The sequence below is a fragment of the Ambystoma mexicanum genome, chromosome 5p (genome assembly GCF_040938575.1).
Source record: "Ambystoma mexicanum isolate Mex_15411 chromosome 5p, UKY_AmexF1_1, whole genome shotgun sequence".
Lineage (NCBI taxonomy): Eukaryota > Metazoa > Chordata > Amphibia > Caudata > Ambystomatidae > Ambystoma > Ambystoma mexicanum.
The window spans coordinates 1366301442-1366325315 of record NC_090930.1 but is presented as its reverse complement, the minus strand read 5'-3'; the positions used below and the strand labels follow the sequence as shown (position 1 = coordinate 1366325315).

The 23874-nt window shown below is 51.6% G+C and overlaps 1 protein-coding gene across 1 annotated transcript in view; it reads right to left on the bottom strand.

Annotated features, from left to right (window-relative positions):
- TRIO (trio Rho guanine nucleotide exchange factor) overlaps positions 1–23874 on the bottom strand; it is a 3834156-nt gene that overhangs the window by 1902872 nt on the left and 1907410 nt on the right. The gene's annotated exons all lie outside the window — the stretch shown is intronic.

Below are 23874 nucleotides of genomic sequence, written 5' to 3'. Positions count from 1 at the left end.
GTACATTGGTAGGAACAACTCGACTACTACACTGCGGGTTCAACTACCACGTATTCTGACACCCGCCCATCACCGACTGATCCCGATCCGGTGAACATTGGCCTCATATTGGCTGAGAAAGGGCCGAAAAAGATTACGCCGAGAAAGTGAAGGCAAATCCTGCTCTTCCTTCATGACGCAGAAGGAGGAGCAAACAGTCTGCAGGCCTGCGGAGCGTCTTTGTGGGGTAGTAGAGGAACGTTGGTGGAACTCGCAGCACCAGACTTATAGTGCCGACGGCTGGAAGTGATCGTTCCCTTTCCTCCCTATTTTTTGTAAAAAGGAGTCACGTTGTGAGCTGGCCCGCATCCCGAAAACCAGGGATCGCGTTTGAGCAGCCTTGCGGAAGCAGAGCACGGCCCCGCCCAAGTACAACGCTTGGCCCAGGCAGCAAGATCGACACACCCCCGACCTGAATTAGAGCTATGCAGCACTTCCCTGGGTGCCACGGCAGTGACACGGCCCCCTCACCCTTCAGTACGTCCAGGGCTTGTGTACAAACACTTTCTGGCTATATTCGAATCACACGCGCTCACGCTATGGACGCACCTCAACTAACACAAGCAAGGGTGCATTTTCTCAAAGTGTCTTCACCTGCGAGCTGCCTGTTAGGTAGTAACTGGTATAAATATAATCAATCTGCACGTAGAGAGCGCATAAGCTCCAGCACAAGAACATAACCCATAAGAACAACGTGGCAGCCAGACCACCCTCACCCCAGCATATAATCAGGCACCCTGAAAGAGGTGTGGACCCTCTACCTGCACCTATATCAAAGGCAGCTATAGCTCACCTGTACTCCACACTAATGCTATGGGTCTTATTATGCACATGAAGAGTACCTGAAGGAAGTGTGGAAGCGCAGCACTATTTGTGTCCCCACCCTCCCAACTAGCCCCTGTTCCCTGGGAAGGGCTGGGACGCCATATAAGCAGGACCCCTTCTACTGTTGGAACACCACCTAGAGCAGGTCGGCTGGTGAAATTACTGCCGTTACTGTCACACACAAACTCAAGCCGGACAGTGGGTTAGGCCACCACCATTGGGGCTTGTGCCCTCCTCTGAAGCTCTAAGTCGATTGGCTAAGTGAAACAGCCGAGTTCGCACTCCAGGAACTCCAGACCAAGTGCTTTGTGATCAACAGTCCCCTCGGAAGGAGAAAACCCTCAGGAAGAGTGCCCTTATTTGGAAGGCGGTGAAAGGCGAAACTCTCACAGGCTATGGGCCAGACAGGCGCTTCCCCACGAGCTGGTCATGGCTCACGAGACAGAGGGTGGCCACACATCAGGCAATAATCGAGTGTGCAGATTTGAGCCGCTGGGGCTGTTAGGGAGAATTCTCTCTTTAGGCTGAATTTCCTAACCTAGTGAGTCCCCCAGCAGCTTTGCTGGATTTCTGGAGTTTGTTTTTTTTTCTCCTGCCAAGAGTGAGACTCTTTTTCTCCCACTCTTGGACATGATTTATGGTGTTCCTTTGACTGTTAATGTGTTTTATGGGCTATGGGGTCCTTTACTCCATAGGGTCTCATGTGTTTTTACTATGTGTGTTACACAGCACCCTCCGTGCAGTAACACAAGGGTGTCATAGTGACACCCCACCATAGACTCCATACCCTGGGACTGACTACTGTCTCCCAGGGCATGTAAAGTCACCATTGCCTTTACTAGTCCCAAATTATTAACAGAAACCAGTACAAACCATCATATTGTGGACGTACTGGTCGGGGCAATTCGATCGCCCCGGGGTCTGTTAGTCGAGGCGGCACATCTCCGTCCCCCCTGATCGAATTTTGGCTGGTGGCAGTGGATACTACTTTTTATATTCGACCGTGAATATATCTCTATGGGATTTTCCCATTGTTCCAGGCTACCAACTTTAATTATTTAATTCTCATAGCCTCGAACATGCCGCTGGTTTATTTATTTAATATTAATTCGCCGGTTGGTATTTTTTGCCAGGACTCAATTCTAAAATGGCGTTTGTGTTCTCTTCTGTGACTCCAACCCAAGTCGAGCCCTTTGTTCCACTTTTTGGCGGGCTTCTCCACAGAAACCTCCAAAAGTGGTGTCACTCTGTCTGGGTACCACAGGGCGTGTGGGAGGGGGTTTAGGCACCCTGGACTGAGTTACCTTGGTAACTCAAGTCGCACTTTTGTGTGATTGGCCCAAGTGGTGAGCCGGCCGGCTCACCACTTAGCATGTTTGATTGACAGCTGGGCTGAGTGAATGGGGGTGTGCTGCATAAAAGCAGGGCTTTGGGGACTGGAACTTCAGAAGTCGCCACAGGACCTGAGAATCCGACGAGGGAGAAGCTGAGCCGACCTACCACGACAACACCACCGGTGGAGCCCTGCGGAACCGACTCACCACTTCCCGACGACAGAGAAGATCTCCCGGCTGGAGAGGCTTCTTCCCCTGACTGGTGGGCACAACCAGTTTACCTTCTTCACTTCGCACCCCAGACCGTCTTGTGGTCGAATTGCCCGTGCCAAGCACCCCGGCAACCGGATAGCCACTTACCACTGGACCGCAAATAAAAGGACCGCTCCTTTTACCTGAGAACTCCGCGGCTGGTTTCTTCCCTGGCAGTGAAACGGGCCCCTGTCTTCCTCCCTGACGAGATCCTCTCTTCCCCCAGACGAAGCACCGACTTGCATCCGCTGCCAGGAACAACTGCCCCCGCTGGAGTATTCTCACCACTTTAAGGTACCGTGTCCGCCAGGCCTCCCTTTCTAAAGATTGCTACAAGGTAATAATAACCCCTTAACCTTCTGGACTGGGCTGGCCGCCTTGACCCTCTAACTGGTCCCTTTCTTTTGGTCCAACTCTTTTTGAACCTTTGCAAGACTCTTGTGCACTGCAACCGTGTGACCTTGGACACATTTCGTTTTGATCCCCTTAAAGTGGATTCGGCCTACTGACTCTAAACTCACGGTGTTACTTTGCCTTCCTCTCTCGTTGTGTTCGTGAAAAAGTGTTGGGATCTGTTTCAATTTATTCTCTGCTTTTCTCTCCCTTGTAAAACGAATTATATATTAGAGTGCCATCTACGTTAAGCGCTCACCGCTGTCTGAAAATAAGTGGGGCTTTACTTAAGACTTGTCTAATATTCTTCTAAGGGAGTGTATATCTTTTAGTGACCGTGTTTTTGAATTGTTTACTATTAGTGCCTGTGTGTTTTTCTAGATGTGGTTTTAAATAAATAATTATATCTCTTTTACACCAAGCCCTGGTCAGTGTTTACTTGTTCTACTGTGTTCTTTTGACCTATTGTGAATACCCAGTATACTGCCCAACTCTTCTTGAGGGAAGTCTGACTGCTCAGCCACAGCTACCAAGTGAATCTGTGTGGTACAGACTGCTACCAAGTGGGTTTACTGCCAAACACCTGCAGTCTTAAAACTTTTGCAGTGGTCCCAGAGGGAACTGCACAGGTTTCTGCCTAACAGGGGCACATGCGAGCGGGGAAACTGAGTTGAGACATTGACCTGAGCGTCTTGGGGCCCTGAGACTTTTGATACAGCGGATAACTAATTCCAGAGGTGGTTCGCACTGTGAGGAATATGCCTCCACCTGTGGGGCCGCCAGGACTTTAGTGATCCCAGTTCATTTACCATAACCCGCCTCCTGTCATTTGCCCCCCATGCCTACGCATTTGCGGAGGTGAATACCAATGCACACTGCACAGAAGTGACGAAGGGTTGGGGCCCCGGTTTCGGGGTGTGGGCCTCCTTCGGGGTGTCTTCCAGGGTCCAAGCACAGCTACATCACCCCGGGCCAGGAAAGATGGAGGCAATTTGTGATCTACGTCTGCCCCTTGTTGATAGAGAAAGACCACTACTCGAAATCAAAGGGCCTTCACCTCCATGCGCGGGCTCCCTGCAGTGACGCAGGTGCAATGAAAGACCGGATCTCCGAGCAATGAAGACAAACTCGCCCTATTTGAGAATTGGGCACCCAATCTTGGAACGTGCGCCCTCCTCCTGCACCTGAGCCGGAAGAAGATAGACTTGGCTGGAGTCACGCTATAGGGTTGGATAATTGGCTGATCCACTCATAATAGTGCTCCCAGAGGGGGAAGACCATCCGAAAGAGAGAAGGCTGCCAAGAGCCATGAAGGCTACGAAGGGTGTGCACAAGATGACTCACAGCCACAGGCATTGCAGTACATGGAAATTGGCGACATACAGGTATACTCGTTCCGTCCTGATTCAGAGACCCCCCGTAAACGCATCATGTCGACCTCAGCGACAGAAGTAACCAAAGGAGATGTAGCAGCCCTATTGGAAGAAATCAAGAACATGAGAGCTGACATTGGTGGGAAGGTTGACAGACTCACCCAGAGAATCGACAAAAAGGAGGAGAGACTTGAAGGGGCTGAAAACAATCAGACCTCGCTGAGTACTCTCGAGACACAGAGGGAGCAGAGAATATCCGATATAGAGACCCGAGAGGAAGAATTCCGCCTAAAGATGGACGATTTGGAGAATCGTGAACGATGTAATAACCTGAGACTTTTTGGCATCCCAGAAAAAGAGGGGGAGTCCCACCAGGACTTAAAAAGGACACTCATGAAATTATGAAGCTCTTATTCGAAAATGATTCCATCGACAAACCCAAAATTCAAAGTAATACACAGAGCTACTGGAGGCCGGAAGACTGTCCTCGTCAGTTTTCAGAACTACGGTGACAAGACCAGGATCCTAGAAAAAGCCAAACGAACTGGTCCTGTCTTCCTTGATGCAGCGAGAGTGACGATCTTCCAAGGCCTGTCTTCTTTAACCCTCGCTCTGAGAGGGATGTGTATGCTCTTCACAAAGTGGATGAAATGATGAGGAGTCCGCTACAGATGGGGCTATCCATTCTCGCTTACATTCGAATTTGATGGACGAAAGGAAAGGTTGAGAATGGAGAGGGACATAAAAGCCTGCACAGCAGAGCTTCTCGGCAACCAGGACGATGAACAGAACCAGGGCGGAAGGAGAGACGACGACAGACAGTGGCGCATCCAGGGACCAAGACGGAGACGCATACCTGGCTCCAGAAAATACTGAAGGATGAACGCCTCCCCAGGGGCCGATGCTTGAAAGACTTTTGAAGCATAAGTGCACCATCATAGGGAAATGGGCCGCCTCTTACGAAGCTGGAAGTGGATGACGCAGTCTCACAGGGTGGTACAGTGCGGCTCATCGCAAGGTTGGTCCATCCTGAAAATGACACGGATCTGTGTGAAGCCGGCTGCACCATGGGACACACAAACATTGGACCCAGGGACATGTGACCGCGACTGATGGTGTGCCTCTCTGGGGATGGGCACCTGGTTTATTCTGGGCTACGATTAGGCTCAGCTGCACTTTCCCAAGAGAGATCGAGTATTCTGGAGTGCAGCCCGGCAGACGTTCTGTGCCACTGTGACCCAGGTGACATATCAATTCATGGGGCACGTTAGCTGTAAGATCCGTTGGGAATTTGTGTGATGTTTGGGAGGGGGGGGGGTCAAAGGGGGCTCAATGTTAGCATGGTTGTTCAAGACATAGGACCGAGGGATATCCGGTCTCCGCTGCTGGTTTGAATTCGGCCTGGTGATATTAACCAGGCAGCATTGGAAGCCATAAGGGGGGGGGGGTTGGGGTGGTGAGAATGGGTAGGAACGGGACCCTCTTCAAGCGCAAAGCAAGTGATGACATGTGGGCTGAATCACGAAATTGGCCGCTTGGGCTTAGTGTAAGGCTGACAGGCGCACAGAAGATGAAATGGTGATAGATCTAGGCCGTGAAAGGGGTAGACGCCAGGGTTGTAACGTTAAATGACAAGGGTCTGAACTCGCAACGAAAAAATCCCTAGTGTCCAGGCAGTTTAGGTGAATGCGACTTGATGTGATGTTTCTACGGGAAACCAAATATGAGCGGGTGGAAGAACGTAGGATCCTGAGTCCGAAAATGAGGGCGCAGTACTGGGGCTCAGGCCTATTAAGGAAGGTTGGGGTGGGCATCCTCATTAAAAGAGGGATGAATCTTGAAGTGACCATGGTATGCCAGATGTGGAGGGGAGAGCTCTTTTCATTGTTGGCCCTGCTCAGAAAATTTCCTTCACACTGGCGACATATACAGGTCAATCCCGATTCCTGCAGAAAACGCTCCCAAAAATAATGTTGGAGGCCTCTGAACATGTGATCTTGGGAGGGGATTTTAATTTCTGGGGAGACGCTAAACTTGACAGGCAAGCGGGGAACCCAGACACACGCGATCTGTTAGATGGAGGTTGGGCTGAGGTTATGGAAATGCTAGAGGTTTATGGGCTCGACGATACATGGTGGGGCCTCCACCCCAACGACACTGGGTACACTTTCTACTCGGCACCTCACAGTACTTTTACAAGGATAGACTACTTATACGTCACAGGTGGTTTGTGGGAGGCCGCAAGGAGCTCAGAGATCTCACCAATCACATGGTCCGATCAAGGTATGGTTACGGTTGATGTAGAGTGGGCGGTGTGAAGCACCGGAGGGGGTTGTCTGTACTCCTGCTCTCTATATGGCAGAGGAGCGGCACAGAGGACCCCAGCCAAGATTCTCTATTGTTGGTAGCAATGGACGAGCAATCAAGGCTTAGCTCTCAGGAGGTGATGCAGGCTGATTCTTAAGTACAGTGTGGTCCCCAAGTCCCCACAAAGGAATGTCCACACACTATGTTAGTTAAAAGACAGCTCTTTATATAAATGAGGTTCACGTTATATACCCAATCACAATAACGCACTTTGTGCTCCGACAATTCTAAAATGGTAAATATATACAGTTCTAGGTAGGTGGTACCACTATTACTCTGATTCCATTAAAATGCATCAACTGTACTCCGATCAAAAAAGCATACAAATCAATATAGCAAATCGATATCAACCATAGACTTAGGAGGTAAACAAGTTGGTTAGACAACTGGCAGAATACTGAGCCCCTACCGTCAGGCACAGTTGTGTATGAGGATCCCCCCCACCTGGTCAACTTGTAAAGGAAGATGCACTACAAGCCCAGTCCATGTACTGTCTATTAGAGTTTAATCTCCTTCTATAAAAGTTCTACTGCCCCAAAGTACCTGGTTTCGTAGAGTTCTTCGATGAGTCGTAGACAGGCCCTTCTTGAGCGCACTCCCTTTAAAGGCAGGAGCCGCGGGTCTTCGAGATTCGGTGAAGAAAGAGTCAAACATTGTCAGAGGGAGCAGCTTCGATCTTCGCGGTGCTCGTTGACGAAAGCTTGTGAACTTCCTGTGAAGAAGAGGCATGCGGTGCACCTCGACGACAAGTGTTCGTTGCCGCAAAGAGTCAATGAATAATTTTGGCCCAGCAAGGGCGTCGAGTCGTCAGGCGTCGGCAACCAAGATGTAATCATAGCTGGCTTCTGTAGCTTCCTCAGTGTCTCTGAGGTCTTCGGGTGGCGAGAAACCCACTGGCAGATTCTCATCGGTCGTCGGCGGCCTTGACTTTCTCCGTCAGGACGAAAGTGGTCAACGAGGGTGAACAAGGGAGTCCTTCGATCAAATGTTCTTAGGCAAAGAGAGCACTGCGGCTCCGGTCAGCGACGGTGGACGGCTGTCCGGTGCTTCTCTTTGTTCTCCTCGGCGGTCCCCTACTCCGGTCGGCAGCCTTTCGTAGGTCTGTCTACCAGGGAGCTTTGGCAAAGATCAGCTGGTGCACGATGGTCCCTCGTAGCTCGGGAAGAGGTCGCCTAGCCAGGTCCTCTCTTGGATCAGTTCTTGAAGGCAACAGCTTTCAGATTGCAATGAAGGGAACATCGGTTCACCTTCTTCTGGCTCGGCTTCGAGAGTAAGCATCAAGTATCAACTTCAGCTTCTGAATGATTTCTAGCAGTGAGTGGCCCCTAGATAGACTGTTGATCTCCCATTCACTCTGCTGGGTCACACTCAGGCAACCAATCACTCAGAAGGGTAGTCAGGCAGCCAATCTGGCGCACAGTGCATTCAGGCCATCCTTCTTCACCCAGACTCCCACAACACAGAATGTGGATTCGGACAAGCACTCTGCCATTCAGCACTACACACTGCATTCATACCAGTTTTGGGCAGGGCTGTCTCAGTCATTGTGTCAAACACCAGATACTAGACACCCATAACACGGAATGCATATTCGGCACACACTCCATTGACCCAGGTCCCACCCCACGGGCGTACCCACAACATAGTCGATGGGAAGGCTCCAGCCAGTCTGCCTGGACTTCCCCACAACACCATATATGGAACTTCCACCCAACAGCCAGTCAGGGGGAAGGGAGCGAGTCAGGGTTGGGAAAAGTAAGATAACAGGCGATAGAAAGCAAAAGGCCACAGGGGCCATCTTGTTTCCTATTAGGAATCCACTGATTCCAATGACAGGGCCTGGGCATCCCAAAATGGAGGACGCTCAGGGCACCTGTCAAATTCAGCACGGAGCTGCCACCAGCCCGTACCCTGCTCTGTGGGCCACACACAGGTACCCAAAAACAAACTAGGAGTACGGGGTCGTACGCCCACCCATGGGGGCCATAAGGGTATCCCAAGGGTCTGTTCACCAAACCAAATACAGGAAGAGCCACACCACCAGGAATCCCACATGAACTTCTGCGCGGAAAACAAGTCAGAACACATGTAAAAAGCAATAAAGGACGAGGATACAGAGGCCCTGTCCCTCCGATGCATTTCCAGCATCACAGGCGGGTCTCCCACATAAGGGGTAAAAATAGAAATGTAATGACTCCCTGTTGAAAGACCCAGACTTCAAAGCCGATATGGAAGGCGAGATAAGGGAATACTTTAAAATGAACAATACGTGAGAGATACCCAGAACAACAGTGTGGGAGGCGGGGAAAGCAACATGGGGGGTGATCCTGATGAGGGAGGGAGCAGATAAGAAGAGGAAGAGGGCTCTGATAGAGAACAGATTGAGGAGAGACATAGCCCATCTCGATAGGGTGGTGCAGAATGCCACGGATGGGAGGGAGGACAAGGTTCTTGAAGCCAGACAAAAGAGAGAGGAGCTTTGTATACTTATGGAAGGCCACATAGTGCCTAAATTACATTACAACTTCTCAAACAAGTACTATGAGAAGGTAGACAAAGCGGACACGCTGTTGGCTGCCAGACTGCATGGACAACACGCCAAGAGGTTGGTGGCGACCATAGTGGGTGAGGATGGTGTCCAGGATTCAGCGACAAAGGAAATTCTGGAGTTATTTGCAACATTTTACGAGACCCTATATAAATCTGAGCATACCCATGGGAAATCGAGAATGGAGGAATATATAGAAAAAGTACAGATGCCAAAACTCTACCGAGATGAAGCTGATATACTAGATGCCCCAATTACCTCAGAGGAAATTGAGAGAGATCTGAAGCGGCTTCCGCTAGGGAAGGCCCTGGGGCAGGACGGTTACACGGCTGGTTTTAGAAGTCTTATTTCCTCACTCCTCCCCTTTATGGTCGAACTGTTCAATGACATACTTGAAACAGGCATAGCCCCTGACTCCTTCTCGCAGGTGCTCATCTCGGTGATCCCAAAAAGTGCAGATCCTACCGCCCCAAATCGCTACTGAACATCGACACCAAGATCTATACAAGGGTACTTGCAGTACGATTGAAAGTTTTCATGCCTCGCCTGATACATTCGGATCAGGTTGGCTTTATATTTGGGAGACAGGGTGCAGATACAATGCGGAAGACTTTTCAACCTGATCCATGAGTCACAACATATGTTGGGGGGCCCGGCCCTCCTCTCGGTGGACGCTGAGAAAGTGTTTGATAGAGTCGAATGAGGCTTTCTGGAGGCAGTTCTGGGCAAATTGAGACTGGGCCCTAGATTTTGGAGGGGAGTGAAGGCAGTATATACGTCCCCTAAAGCATTGGTTATGGTTAATGGTGTATACTCCAAATGGTTTGATCTAGGAAGGGGGACGCGACAGGGTTACCCCCTATCAGCGATACTGTTTGCCCTATCCTTTGAACCCCTGGCCCAAAGACTTAGAGGTGATCAACAGGTGGAGGGACTTAAGGTGGGCGGGAGAGAATACAAAGTGGCGCTATATGCGGGTGACTTACTAGTACATGTACAGAACCACTTGACCTCCGTACGTATGGCAATCCATCTGATCGAACAGTACGGGGAGCTATCTGGTTTCAAGATCAATAGGGCCAAGTCAATTCTATTTCCAATGCAGAATACTGAGCAGGACGCAACTGAACAATATGCCCCATTGGGCTTGACGGTCAGTCATGGCACCCTGCGATACCTGCGGGTACATATCACAAGGAACTTAGACACCCTTTATGACACCAACTTCCCCCCTCTTCTCTCGAGCTTCTGGGCCGACCTTGAAAAGTGGCAAAAACTCACAGTATCCTGGCTGGGAAGACTAAACGCTGTAAAGATGGTATGTTTGCCCAGATTTCTGTACCCATTCCAAATGCTCCCGATTAGACTCCCAAAATACTTCTTTGGTGAGGTGAAAAGGGCAATTGTGAAGTTTCTATGGCAAGGAAACAAGGCTACAGTAGCATATGATGTCCTAACGTTGCTCAAAGACGAGGGCGGTGTGGGTCTCCCGGATTTACAGAAATTTTACAAGGCTGTGCAGTTAAGGGTTCTCGTCCCCATCTGAGAGGGCAGAAACGGCCCCAATGGATAGCCCTAGGCAATCTCAACTTGACCCTGGCCACGACCGCAGAATGGCTATAGGTCCCAAGGAATAGGCTGACGCGCAGAATAAGGGACCACCCAATTCTTGGCACCATATGGGCTAGAATGCGGGTGATCACTTTGTGGCTGTCCCTTCTAAGCCATATCTGGGCACTGGGGGTCTAGAGGAGGCTGGGCTTGTGACATACTCCAAAATTGGCGAAACAACCAGTGCTAAGGGAAAATCCGGCCATCTCGACCTCATGAAGACAGAAGTACAACATAGTGAGTGGAGACCAGTCACCCCTGGGCTTAAGTGCTTCCCATGTTATGAATTTACCCTGCGGAGCAACATCCCCCAATGTGAAAATACGCAAGGACTGGAAGTGCTGAATAAATATGTGCTCGAATGTGAGGGGGACCCCACAAACCCTATATATGGCCGGCAGTGGAGAATACCACGGACCCAAACCCGCCCATTTCGCCAGTTGATCCCAGGCCCTCAACGTGCTCTCCAGTGGTTGGACCTCCGCCTTTACATGACGCTCCCGGACAGGCCAAAGAAAGCCCCGTAAGTCGTTGGTCTGTGCGATGGCCCTCTGAAGATGGGAATGGAGACAGCCATCCGAGGGGGACCACCACCAAATCGAGCATTGGATCTGCGCGATAAGGTAGTAAAGAAAGAGATTAGGGATCTCTAGCCCTCCCTGAGCGTACGTACCGCACAATGTGGATAAAGATATGCAAGGACGTTTCCCTGCCCAGATCAGTTTGGACATCAGAGTGCTTACGGGTTTCCAGAAAGACGTAGGGGGCCATATTGGTACATTATTGAAGACGTACAGTAATTTCTGCAAGATAACCATTTTAGACAACAAGATGCGGGCTGCCTGAGACAGGGGAAGTCTTATCCAAACATCTACCTTATGTTCCAAGTGTTGCAGGGCCGTGATGTAGTTGTCCTCGAATAGGCTAGCAGGCGAAGTGGACACCCTTATGCCTAAGTAGCGGATTCCCCACGGACACCAAGAAAAAGAAACATAGACATCCTGTGCAGAGACCCCAGGAGTGATTGGAAGAACTTCGGATTTAGACCAGTTTATTTGGAGGCGAGAAATGGCCCCAAACGTGGATATCTCCTCCATCACCAGTGGTAAATTAGACCGAGGGTATTTTACATATAACAGCATGTCATCCGCATAGAAGGAGACAATAGATACATGAGAACGGATTGTCACACCACAGTGAGAGTGGAACTCCCTCAGGGCACAGGCCACCGGCTCGATAACCAGGGCGAAAAGGAGGGGGGAGAAGGGACAGCCCTGTCTAGTTCCCCGAGTGGGGTAAATATGTGGGGACTGAATCCCGTTCGTGTATACCAAGGCACATGCAGCTGGGTACAGAAGCTTGGTCCAATGGAGAAACGCATTACCCACACCCGTATGCCGGAGGACTTCAAACAGAAAAGGCCACTCCACCGAATCAAACACCTTCTCTGCGTCCAAAGCCACCGCAGCGATAGGGACGTCCGGGTTCACATTGTGAATTAATGTAAATAGCCTACGCAGATTCGGCCTGGAATAAATCCCGCCTGGTCCGGGAGAATCAGAGCGGGCTTATGAGGTAGGAGCCGGTCTGCAAGCAGCTTCGCTAAGGTTTTATTGTCCGTGTTTACCAAAGAGAAGGGGCAATAAGAAGAGCATTTCCTAGAGTCCTTGTTGGGCTTAAGCAGCACTGTGATCAAGGCCGTCCTAGTGGATTCCGGCAGAACCCCTGAGGAGGCTGCCTCCTCGAACATGCTACATACATGTGGGATGAGTAAATCAGGGAAAGCCTTATACAACTCAGCCGTTATCCCGTCCGTACCGGAGGCCTTGCCATTCGGGAGAGACCGTATTACTCCACAAAGTTCCTCCACCGTGGGGGAACATTAAAAAGCCCCCCCCAAGACAGAGGGCGCTAGAGGGCCATCCAAGATGGCCACCTTAGTCTAAGCTCCCATGCAGCCCTGCATCAATCCTGCGAAATCCTGCGGTTCCTGGCGACTCTGGGAACCTTATTACTGTCTCCCGAATTGCTGTCCCTCCCAGCTGCAATCCCATGAAAACTGGAGGAAAATGTGTGCTTCCTTGACAAAAATCGGCCCACGCGGCATTGCATAGCTGGCCGGTGCATCGCCGGCGCGCCCGGGATCGGCCGCCTCCCCTGAAGAATCCTGTACGCTCCCCTGCACCGTGCACGCGCCCTGTGTGTTGGAGGGGAGGCGGTCGTGGTACGAGGGACGTTTCCCGACCGGCGGAGCACCAGCGGAGGATCCAGGCACCCTCCCCCCGTGCGGAGAGGGCTCGCAGAGGGACAAGCTGTCTCGCTGCCTCCACGCCCTCTCTCCCGCCCCAGCCCGCGTCCACCATACCTGCTCCGGCGTCCGACGTCCCGGCAGTGGGCCATTGAGCGGGGGGGGCGTCCCTCGATCCTCAGCGGGCCGGCAGGAGACTCAGACCCGCTCCTCCCCTCCATCTGAGGCAGCGAGCGAGAGGGAGCGACAGCGGTGCAGCGGTCAGGTGACTGGCACCGCGGTCTCAGCTCGCGCCCGCCAGGTCCGCCCTTGAGATCGGCGCTCCGGCGACTGGACTAGCAGCAGAAGCTCCCCACAAGATCTGAGAGCGCCCAGAGCAGCCCCCGCCTAGAGGAGAAGATCTGGAGGGGCCTGGCGCTGGGAGGTAAGGAGAGGAGGGGTGGCCGCGCTGATCCCCGGGTGAAGTCAGCCCTGCCACCGGCCGACCATCCCCCACCCCCTACGCGGGCATAGCCCTGCAGTAACCTCAGCCGCAGGGAAGGCCCTCAAGCATTCAGGCGGCACAGAACGCCCCACCAGCGCTCTACAATCCTTCACCTGCTGAAACTGGTTCCTAGCGGCAGCCACGCTCATAGAGCGCTCTGTAACTTCCCGCATTTCTGTGGCCAGCACCATCCGGAACGTGTTGAAAAACTGCGGCACACTGAAGGAAAACCCACACTCCCTGGAGGTCCACCCGACCCCACACCTCTGCGCACAAATATTGACCAGAGACCCTTATTTCTTCTCCTTCTCAATCCACCTCCAGTGGTCAACATCAGCAAGCTTCCCTGTCAACTGCCCAAAACGTACCGCTGAAGACACCCCCTCATCCCTGAAGGTCCGCGAGGCAGGTAAACTCCGCCTACGTCTGATACGTTCTGAAACACACCTTAAGGGCTGAGATCAACAAAGAACCCTCCTTACACGCAGGTGACTGCCCCTCTTCCTTTATACCCGCAAAGACACCTACCACAAGAGCAACGGCCGGTCCAGTCCGGGGGAGAGCACTCGGGGAGACCCGGGCGTAGCCAGTCCATCCGCAGTCCCCACCAGACACATCCACTCCCGCAGCTACGATGGGGAAAAATGATAAATCCCAGAGGAAACTGAACTTTGAAAGTGGCTCGACCCCTAAAGCACCACCCCACCAGGAGGACCAGGCATCCTCGTCGGTCTATCCTCACCAGGACGAAGGCGTCGATAAACCCTCTGAAATAAAAGTAATCCTCCTAGACTTGAAGGCTGGCATTGGTAGTCTGAGCAATAAAATGGACGGTTTTGCGTCCAAAGTCGACCTCCTGCAACACCGTATGGACTCCCATGCTGAACGCATGAACGAGATGGAGCAGAGAGTATCAAATCTCGACGACAGTTCAACAATTCTAACCAATAAAGTCTCTCAATTGGATTCACAAATTAAAACAACCACTGCCAAGTGCAAAGATTTAGAGGGCCGGTCGAGATGAAACAATTTATGGATGGTCGGAGTGAGAGAACATGAAACGCAGGAGAAAATGGAGGTCTTTGTGGAGTCCCTCTGCACCAATCTATTTGGCCGTGATGCTCTGTCACATCTTTTCATAATAGAGAGGGCTCACAGAATTCCCGCGACGAGACCAGCGCCAGGTGCTCCTCCCAGGCCAATAATAATAATGAACTACAGAGATCGGGATTCCCTACTCAGGCTAGCCAGAGAGAAAGGCGAACTACACCACGAGGGGGACAAAATACAATTCTATCCAGACTTCTCCCCATCAGTGCAGACACAACGGAAAACTTTTGCCGGCGATAAACAGAGGCTCCGCAACAGTCAAATGACGTACTCAATGCTCTACCCAGCGCGCCTTAGAGTCCACCACGATGGAAAGGTCCAGTTCTTCCTAACCCCGGATGAAGCAAATCTATTCCTAGACCGCTTGGGATGCCCAGATCTGAACCAAGCTTGCCCTAGACCTCAGAGAGATAGAAACCCTAGGAATCCTCCATAAAAGGTATCTCAAGACAGCGACCCAGAAGCTTTCTTACAACACAGAGTAAGCCGGAACTTTCATAAGCAGCGACAGACGGGGCGGGGACACTTGTGAGGCCCCGTGCGCCCCTAGCACAGCTACTGTTAAGTTTTTTCTGGTCTAAGTTGAGTTTCTTCCGCCGAGTGGGTAGCTCTTCCCTCAGCATGGTAGCTCCAGGGGCCATTTTAGTTGTCTGTTGGTTAATGAGGGACCTCTCGGTGGGCCAGTTGGGGGTTGCCCACCCAATGGAGAGTAATGTCTCGGGCCTGTTGGGGTTAGCCCGTAGATCGAACCCTCAGAATTTACTAGGAATGTTCAGCGCCGCTAGATCCCGTCCGTCCTGTCCTCCGCATGATCCCTGTTTGCCATCAAAGTCTTCGCCACGACCAGACTCCCGGACAAGTACAACCAGACCTTCGCTACCCACTGACTGGGTAAAGAGGTCCGATACAAAAACTAAATCGCCTCATTCAATGTCTTAACGTGGAATATAAGAGGCGGCAATATCCCAGCTAAAACCAGGAAAATTCTGCATTACCTCAGACGCCATGAGGTTGATGTGGCCTTGATCCAGGAGACGCATCGCACTCCCGGGAAAGATCACCAATGGGCCAAGAGCTGGGGCTGCCACAGATACTTTTCATCCTACTCTACGTACTCGAGAGGAGTTGCTATTCTCATACACAGGAGGCTCAGCTTCCATCTACTACATATGGCAAAAGACACAGAGGGAAGGGCGCTCCCGGTGAGTGGCATCATCGCAGGGCAGAAAATGACTTTCGTTAATTCATACGCACCGAATGTGGACGGCCCTGACAATTTTGGTTGGGTGTTGACTCAGCTCTCCGCTCACGACCCCGCAACAATTATTTGGGGTGGGGACATGAACACGGCTATGGACCCTATAAGAGATAGATCAACAGCCACACATCAGTCGCCCTCTAAGGCCAGTCTCCAAATAAAGGAAATTTGCAAAGCGTTTGATCTTCAAGACATCTGGAGAGTCTCCAATGGGGAACTGCGAGATTTCACCTTTCATTCTGCAGTTCACAACACAAGCTCTCGTATCGATTACTTCTTTACCTCAACAAAAGGCCCCTTGTCATGTGGCCGGTGCAACATTCACCCGAGAACACTCTCAGACCACTCTCCAATTTTTCTTAATCTCAAGCCAGTTAACCCCACTCCGCCACTACAACGCTGGCGCTTCAAAAGGGCTCGCTACGCGATGATGTCTTTGCCGCTGAATTAAGGGAGGAGATGGACACGTTCCTGGAGGCTAATCTAGACTCGGTCCCCTCTGCATGCACAATCTGGGAGTCTTTAAAATGTTTTATTAGAGGAGCCTGCCACGCCAAAGAAAACGGCATCCTCAAGTTAATTAGGAGCGAACTCACAACAAGCGAAGACAAATTAAAGCTTCTCGAGACCCAAAACTCGAACATGGCCGACCCGGAGTCAGCTGCAGCTTTGAAAATGGAACTACAAAAATGTAATGCCGCGGCTGAGCGAGAGGTCAAATTTCTATGCCGCACCAGCCAAGTCCGTCAATACGGAGAGGGTCAAAAACCAGGTGCCCTGCTGGCGAACCTAATCCGAGCCGACAACAAACAGTCACAAATCGAAAGGATCCGTACCAGACAAGGCGAGGAGGTCTACACCGACGAAAAGATTGCAGAGGAATTCAGATTATTCTACCAAGACCTCTACAGTGCTAAGCTCCCAAAAGATTCGAACGTCCCACTAGAATACCTAGAAGACACAGAGCTCTACTGGGTCGAACAACATCTGCGTGAACCTCTGAATGAGCTGATCTCACAGGAAGAGATCAGAGCAGCTATAAAGACCCTACCCCCTTCCAGGGCACCTGGCCCTGACGGCCTAACGGGAGAATTCTATAAAACCTTCGCAGACACTCTGGCTCCTCTCCTGGCGGCGGTGTATGAAGAAGTGTTGGAGGTGGGGACTCTCCCTCATTCCTCCCGTGAAGCCAATGTCATCCTCTTACACAAACCAGGCAAACCACCAGAAGAATGTGCGTCGTACCGCCCTATCTCCTTGTTAAACCTTGACAATAAAATACTCGCCAAGGTTCTGGCTAACAGACTGATGCCCCTGATGCCGGTCCTTGTTCTAGCGGACCAAGCTGGGTTCATACCAAGCCGTAATACGACCTTCGGCATCCGGAGAATGTTTGGAATCATCGAGGCATTGGACCCGACGAATCAGGCAATTGCGGTCCTGCTCGACGCTGAAAAGGCATTCGACTCGGCGGAATGGCCGTTTATGTTCATGGTTCTCACCAGGATGGGGCTGGGGGCCAGATTCATCAAGCTCGTCTCCCTCCTGTACACCAAGCCACAAGCTAATATCATTGTAGGCTCCGCAAAATCAGCTCCAATAAACCTGCAGCGAGGTACGAGACAGGGATGCCCGCTTTCAGCACTGATCTTCGCCCTGGTAATGGAGCCACTAGCCTCCAACCTTCGGGAACTCCGACAGCAGAGGGGACTCATCATCGGCCCACACACGTTTATCGTTTCTCTCTACACGCCGACGATGTGGCCCTCTTCATACGTGACCCTAAGGTTAACCTGAACCCGGTCATGAGGGAAGTCATCAAATTCGGAGCAGCCTCCGGATTAAAAATCAATCACTCCAAATCCGTCATCTTCCCTCTGACTTGAGCTACAAAGCAATTTGCAGATGATTTTGGGCTCACATGGAGGACCGCCAAGGTTCGGTACCTGGGGATTCAGCTGTCTCTAGATCCGCATGAGGTGTTTCGTGATAACTACGAGGAAGTGGTTAAGTCCCTACAAGACAAGGTTTCACACTGGAAGACGCTTCCACTAACACTCTATGGTAGAACCTCCTTGGTCAAGATGGTGGTGCTGCCAAAACTACTGTACCTCTTCAACAATATTCCTCTGCTACGGACGCAAACCTTCCTGAAAAGACTGAAAAGCCTGTTTCTTGAATTGCTGTGGGCTGGCAAACCAGCCAGAGTGGCGCATTCAATATTGACACTTCCCGTATCCAAGGGGGGGCTTGCCCTCCCAGACTTGGAGAAATACTTCTGGGCAGCCCAGGCACAATACCTCAGCCTCTGGTATGCGACGCAAACAATTCATCCTCATGTACAAGTGGAACGAGCCCTGGCAACTCCTAATTTCCTGACTGCAGTGGTCTTTGGCCAGATCCCCGTGCCATGTCCTACGATGAACGTGATGCTCACGAAGTATAAGGTCTGGAAGGCTCTGGCCATTAAGCTCAGGGTGCAAACTAGGTACTCGCCTCTCTTGTCAGTCAAGTTTATTCCCGGAATCCCCCTAACTTCAGAGACAGTCTTTCACCAATGGGTCGATAAGCTCCATATACAAACCCTAGGGGACCTTTTTACAGAGGAGGGCTTCCTAACCCCAGAGCAAGCAAAACAGAAAGGGGGCATCACGGCACTGGACGTGTTCCTCTACTTCCGAACTCGTTACACTCTACAGACCCTCTTGCCGGACTTCCCATGTCAACCTCCTACCTGGCAATTGTTGCATGACGTTATTCAGGCGCAGGGAGATGGCAGGTTGGTGTCGCAAATATACAAAGCATTAACCACTGGCACAACCCCTGCTAACAGTGGTGCAAAAACCAGATGGGAAAGAGCACTAAACACTCTCATATCAGATGAGGATTGGGCCTACATCCTGAACCAGACTCAGAAAATCGCTCTTAATTCACGTCTCAAACTTATTCATTTTAACTTTCTCCACCAAACCTACTACACTCCTGAGAAACTCAACAAACATCACCCTGACACACAGGCGGAATGGAGGAAATGCAGAATCTTATCCGCGAACTTTGTCCATCTGTCCTGCGAGTGCCCTGAAATAGCCCTTTTCTGGAATCGAGTGTTGGACACAACGACGGCGATCATAGGAGAAGCAATACACCCGAGACACACAACAGCACTGCTTGGTATGACAAGACTGCTTTCCGCCCCATCAAGGAAGCTAGCTGGGGTTCTGCTGACGCTAGCTCATAGGAGAGTAGCCATGGCATGGAGCCGAGGTCCCCCTCCATCCTACGCTGCCTGGCGTAAGGACTTACTCTACTATCAGGATGTAGAAGCTGACTTTATAAAACTTCTCCCCCTTCATGCTCGCCCGCCCGACATATGGGGCCCGCTGATACTTTTCTTGTTGAGTGAAGCGGAAGTCTCCTCAGCTGGTGTATCGGAGTCAGGCGGCACACCTGGATACAATCCCAGTCCAGGCCAACTTTTCCTCGAGTCAAGAACCGGGAGGGGCGTGAAGATTCCCATCGTGACATCGCTTGGGAGTGGCGGGGGATGGGGGTCAGGTGGGTGGGTGGGGGCTTTGGGGAGAGGGATCAAGCTGACGGCGCAAAGTTCTTTTTTTTTTCTTGTCCACCCTAATGTGGGTGCGTACTTGTATGGTGTGTTAAATACCAAAAATAAAGATTTTTTAAAAAAAGCCCCCCCCGACCTCAGAGTCAAGCCAGCCCAGGGCCACCCTATCAAGATATTGGGAAATTACATTGTGACCGGCCATGCCACGGGCGGTATAGAGCTCTTCATAGAACAGATTAAACGCCCCGTTTATCCCCACCGTGTCTCCGACAGCTTCCCCTGTGGGGAATTCCACTTCCAATATAGGTTCCAGACGATTCTCCTGCCTTATGGCCCAGGCAAGGGTCCTACTCGGATGATCACCCTCCCCATATCTCGCCGCTAACACCGGGTCACCCAGGAACCTCTCCTCGCTGTCCATTAGTGAGCAAATTTCACGTTTCTTCACCGCCAAGTTAGCCTGAAGCGTGGGGGAGTCCGACACCCCCAGGAGAAGCTCCATATTTTTAATATCCTCCTCCACACGAATGATCGCCCGGCGAATACATTTCAGGACCCCCCCTTCCTGAGATATACACCAACCCCGCAAGTAGACCTTAAAGGTCTCCCATAAAACACCAGGACTAGAGACTGAGCCCTTATTCAACTGAAAAAATTCTGTAATGGTCCGGTGCAGATCTTCCCGGAACGCCCCAGCTTCCAGAGCACAAGCTCTGAACCTCCAACAGAGTTGTTTAGGGGGGGGAAGAGGGACCCCTAAGCCTCACCAGTACCGGGGAGTGGTCAGACAAAGTGCGAGGGAGAATCACCGTACTTTCTTCCACCCGCGATAGCTCCGAGGACAGAAATATATAGTCAATTCTATAGGAACTCCCGTGCACACCTGATTGGAATGTGTATTCACAGGCGTTTGGATGATGCCAACGCCAAATATCAACTAGAGAGTAGTCTGAAGCTATGGAATGGCACGTTTGGGCTGCCCGAGTAAGTGGTCTAGGGGCTGATGTTGATCTGTCCAGTGTGGCCGAGAGGGCTAGGTTAAAATCTCCCACCCAAACCACTTCGTACCCCGGAAATGTCCGGAGGTGTTCCGAGCATGACAGGAAAAACTCGGGAGAATCATAATTAGGGCCATACATACTTACAAATATAACAGGCCAGGCCGCAATCTCACCAGCCACCAGAATAAATCGACACTCACCATCCAAAACCGGTTTGTGCAGTTTGAATTCCAGGGTATGGTGAATGTATATTGCCACCCCCCGGGAATGAGACGAGTAGGAGGAGCCATATCTATGTACACCCCACCCAGACAGGGCAGGGGGATTGCAATCCTTGCCTATGTTAGTCTCCTGTATACATAAGACATTGACATGACGATTCCAAACAAAGTTATAGATGAAACGTGTCTTTTTAGTATTGGTGAAACCCCGAATATTCCATACAAGTAGAACTATCTCAGAATTAACCAGGGCGTGAAGACCCAATGAAGTGGACACTGTAGCTGCAAATCAAAAGCAATTGGAAAAACCTGTGACAAGAGGAAAACCCCCTATAAAGGACAGCAGACATTTTGACAAAACCTGACACAAGGAAAGGCATACATGGCTCAGAAGGGAAAGCCCACCCCCCATCCCCCTTGAACTGGGAGAAAAAAACAAACACAGCACCCCCCAACAATTTGAAAACCCAAGAAAAACCCTCTCCACCCCCCACCCACGCCAGAAACCCCAACCTACCGGCCTATAAGCCCCACCCCCCACCCTCCTACAAACATACAACCTCGCAAAACTTAGGTGCCGCTGGGCATGGGGGGTGCCGGCGGCTACTGTACCTCCTAATAGCAGCTCATTTACCACATTAAATAATCATATTGGAAATAACTGTGTGTAACTGGGACCAAGAACTGCACAGTTAGGCCCCAAGGTTTGCCAAGGCCCCCGCAAGCAGAGCAGAAGTACTTAGGGGACGTAAGTACTTAGGGGACGTCTCCAGCGGGCAGCAGACTAGGATGACTGTTGAGGAAGGGAACTCCGCATCTGGGAGTTCTGAGGCGAATCGTTCTGCCGATTCCGGAGTTGTAAAGAATAATGTCTTCCCCTGATAGACGACCCTTAGTTTTGCAGGATACATCATAGAGTAACGGATATCTTACTTGCGTAAAGTACTTTTCACCGCCAGGAACGGCTTCCTCAAATCCTGCACTTGCTGACTAAAATCTGGAAAAAGTCCGATTGTAGCAGACCCCCACCTGAGTGACTTTTTCTCCCTGGCAGCACGAAGCAAGATATCCGTGTCCCGATAATTAAATATGCGGGCTATGATGGCTCTCTCCGGTGCCGCCGGGGGAGGTTTCGCCGCCAGGGAGCGGTGGGTCCGCCCCACCATGAACATGCTTGTGACAGGAGGGTTGTCAAGGACCTCACGGAGCAGTTTCTCCACAAATTCCTCCATGTTATTGGTGGGGGTAGACTAAGCGACCCACGTAATCCTAATATTGTTCCTTCTGGACCCATCCTCCAAATCATCGTTCTTAGCCACCACTCTTTTCACCGTTTGCTGATGAGACTCCACCTCATGTTGAAGGACTGTGATCTCATCCTCCCCCTCTCCGATCCGGCGCTCCGCCTCAGACATCCTCCCACACAGCTTTTCAAGCTGTACAGCGGAAACGTCCACCTTGCAAGTTAGCGCATCAATTTTTGCGCCTAGACTGTCTGTGCTGCCTTTGAGCGCTAACAAAGTTTGGTTAAGAGCCATAAGGTCGAATTGAGAAGAGCCCGCCTCGGGGTCCTGTTGCGAAGAATCCGACCTGGCATACTGGTCCATTCTTGCCTTCTTCTTCTGGTTGCCCATTCTAGGCTCCAAGGGCAGACCCCAGCCGCACGCAGGCTGGCCTTCAGGATAAAAGGTGCCCCACACAGCGTCTAGGAGGAGGGCGATGATGTGCAATCAAGCAGGACGATCCAACACACCCCCGGGAAGATCCCACTGAGCAGACGAGATGAGCAGAGGGGTAGGCTGCCGCTGGTTAAATAGACCGCTATAAGGCCACCAAAGGGACTGTACCAGCTCTCGCAGATTCCTGAATGATGATTAGTTGGAGACAGGTGAGGCCACCCTCGGTCAGGAAGGAAGAAAGGGAGGATGCTGGCCCCCAAAAAACTCAATAAAATGGCCCACTCGGTGCGATCTGGTGATCCAATGCACAACCCATTAGCTGCCAATGGGAGGAAAGGGGAGGAGGGAAGGGCGGAGCGGGGCCTTATGTGACCAAAGTGGGCCACTCAGCGCTTCAGTCCACAAGTCAAAACCATAAAGTCTCTGGGGCAAAGAAATGCTCCGCCAATCCACCACTACAGGGCTTGAGGTGCACCGTGGTGCGTGGGCCTCCAACTAATCAGGCACAGGGCCCCACACACAATGCCCCTCCAGCTCAGTGCCACCAGTCAACAGCCATAGGGAAGAGAATAAAACAAAAAAAAAGGGTGGGGGGGGGACAGACCCACCTATACTTCAATAGGACTACCCAGGCCCGGCAATCCCGGTCCGTCCACCCCCACCCCAAAACAGAAGTGCACCTCAAGACTCCACCCGACTCACCGCACAGCAGGATGCAAAGCTGACGGGGTCGGGTGGGGAAGGGAGAGCTCGCAGGATCCCAGCCGCGCTGGGCACAGTGGCCGAACGAGATGTGGACGCAGGTCCACCAGGGAGATGAAGGGCTCTGGTGAAGGCGGGCCCGCCCGCGCCACTCCGTAGATGAGGTGGCCACTCCTCCAGGCAGGGAAAAGCGGCCAGCGCTCGGTCAGCGCGCGGCCAAGACTCATGGATCCCAACGCCACCAGTGGGACCCAAGCCCCAATCCTCCCAGCAGGAATCAGTCCGGAACCAAGGAGGCGGCAAGCGGCAGGCCGCGAAACAAACCGCCGCCTTGGAAGAGGGCCGGGAAGCCAGGCAAACTCTGGAGGGGGAGGGGTAGCCCGCCAAGGATATAACCGCAGTGCCTGCGAAGTCAACAGTCCACCATGCATTGTCCACAGGTCCGCGATGGCAGGTGACGATAGATTCCCACTCCGAAGGCGTGCCAATGCCCTGCAGCGTCCGTTCTTCACCCCAGCAAACGTCAGGACCGCAGGATGTTCACCGTATTTACGAGCCTGTCTCAAGAAATGCTTGGGGAAAAAATATCATGCAAACTGGTGGGTAAAGGGGGATAAACAGGAGAGGTTCAGGGTGGATTTAAATAGTGTGTACCAAGAAAAAAGGAGGGGTGCACATGGAGAGTAGGGGCAATGGGAATAGGGAAGACAAATTGTCAAGCATTTACCATGATAATCCGTAAACGCTGCACTACCACATGAATGATTAATGCAGTAATAAAAGATGGTGTCAAGGTAAGCGTGGTATGATTCTGCACAAATTTGCAAGTGGGAACTATCCCGGAAAGGAAGGGAGGGCGGGAGG